A 2,145-nucleotide genomic window follows, 5' to 3' on the forward strand; every position below is an offset into this window, starting at 1 on the left:
GGCCCTCCAGGAGGGTAGGTAACGGAAAGGAGCACCTAAGAAGATAAACTCCCAATAATATACTCTGCCCTCATGGGAAAGCAGATTATTTCCAAAATATGCACCTAAAAGGAGGACATCCACAGCTCTTGGCTGGGTAAAGTTATCTGGGGTACAGCCCTCACAGGGATAGGTGGGAATCAGATTGCGTCCTGGGGTCCCCTGAGAAAAACACCTCTCTACCCTCTGCCCTGCTCAGAAGCATGCTCTTCCACATTCGCTCAGATTCTGGGGAGTTTCTCAAAGCATTTTGTGCAGATCTCTAAAATACTCCATGGTACCAGCCTCCTTGGCTTCTTACATAATCTTTTCTTGCCAGTGAACTCCCTGAAAGCAAAGACATTTCACTGTCTTTTCAACTTCAGCAGAGTGTCTGTATTTATGTCATTAGATTTGATGGGGCATATGAATGACTTACATGATATAAATTTTAAAATATTGCTGGTAACTATTTAAGCATGCATCAGAAGATAAATGTGGCATCTTGATATTCAAAGTGTGGTTCTCAGCTTCCTTGTGGGACTTGTGAGAAATTCAGGAATGAGAACCCACCCCTGGACTGGTCGCCTTGGGATCTTTACTTCAGCTTTATCCCCAAGTGACTTGGGTGCACACGGAAGATTGAAAACTACGAGGAGAGTATTGCACTACATATCTGGCAGCCAATATTCTGCAGAAGGGGCGCATTAGAAATGTGGAGAAATCTGCAAGCTGGCTCAGGGGCGGGGTTCAATCCCCAGGCCTGCCGTGCCGGCCCCGCCCCTGGGCATGCTGCAAAGGCAATTGGAACTGGTCATGGTGGTGCGCCTGTAATCCCAGCTCTTGGGAGGCTGTAAACAGGTGGATCACTATGAGCCTGATCTAGTAATGAGACCCTGAACATCCTGTAGACCCTTCTCTAAAAAATACAAATATATATATATATATATAATAAAAATGTGACTAAAGTTCAGATTCATTTAAATAAAAATAGCATATAAGTGCTGTCAAACTGTAGCAAATTGGGAAAAACCTAACCAACCGAGTGTGGCAAACAGTAAACTAATACATAAAGGTGACTATAAAGATGTGTGGAATTAGTTGGCTGCTTTATTGCTCATGCTTTTCGAGACTATATTGTGATACTAACCTAAGAGGTACCTGGCTCTTTTTCTTTTCTTTCTCCCTATACCTTTTGCTGCATGTTTTCCTGCCAGAGTCATGAGCTTTAAGCATTTGTCTTTGTTTTTTCACCGCCTGTTAACGGACGCCTCCTGAGCACCTGTCTTTTCTCATGACAGTCAGCCTTACCCTGTAACTCTACCTCTTGTCACTAAGTCTAGTCTCCACAACTCCTTTGGTGTTCACAGTAACTCCACTATCACTGCCAGCGTCATAACAGATCCATCTCTGAGCAAACCTAGAGATGCTACATCCCCTAAATTGTAGACAGAAGTTCACCAAGTCACACGATGAAGTTTGAACTTGAACACAAGGTAAACCAGCAGAGCAATCTAAACCCCTCCTCAGCTTCTGCAGGTCCCTGGAGTTCAACCTGTGTATTCTGACATTATAGCTCCATCAGGCTGACTTGGGCTCTTCAACTGCACAAAGCAATTAAAAACCCTGTGCCCTGACTTGTTGATTAAGTCCATCTTGGGGTAGACCAGTTTCAGTCTCGAAATCCTGGGCACTAATTGTTCAGATATTAAGCATATCTTGCTTAACCTAACTCTGACTAATGGGCCAATCTGGATTATTTAGGTTTCTTTCTTTTGTGTTCTTTGGAAAATTAGCCTTTATTTCTTGGTATCACAGGATTCTTTAAGTAAATATAAAATGAAAATATTTTCAAGAAATTTCTGCACTCGTAAGTTTTCTAACCTTAGCATGTATTGGTTTTTATAAATAAAAAATGATTGATTTGTAAATATTCTCAGATTTTTAAAACAGGTGTATTTCATGATGGATATAAAAGTACTCATTTCGCTTTTGTGTTTTCTATTTCTAAATGAATTCTTTATGATGTAGCACCTGAGATATTAGAATGTCTTATGCTTCTTTGGCCTGTTCAAAAAGGACCACATCAAGTGATTCCGTAAGTTAACTGGAGTGTAGATTTAACAA

The sequence above is a fragment of the Octodon degus genome, unplaced genomic scaffold (genome assembly GCF_000260255.1).
Source record: "Octodon degus isolate 3935 unplaced genomic scaffold, OctDeg1.0 scaffold00013, whole genome shotgun sequence".
NCBI classification, from domain to species: domain Eukaryota; kingdom Metazoa; phylum Chordata; class Mammalia; order Rodentia; family Octodontidae; genus Octodon; species Octodon degus.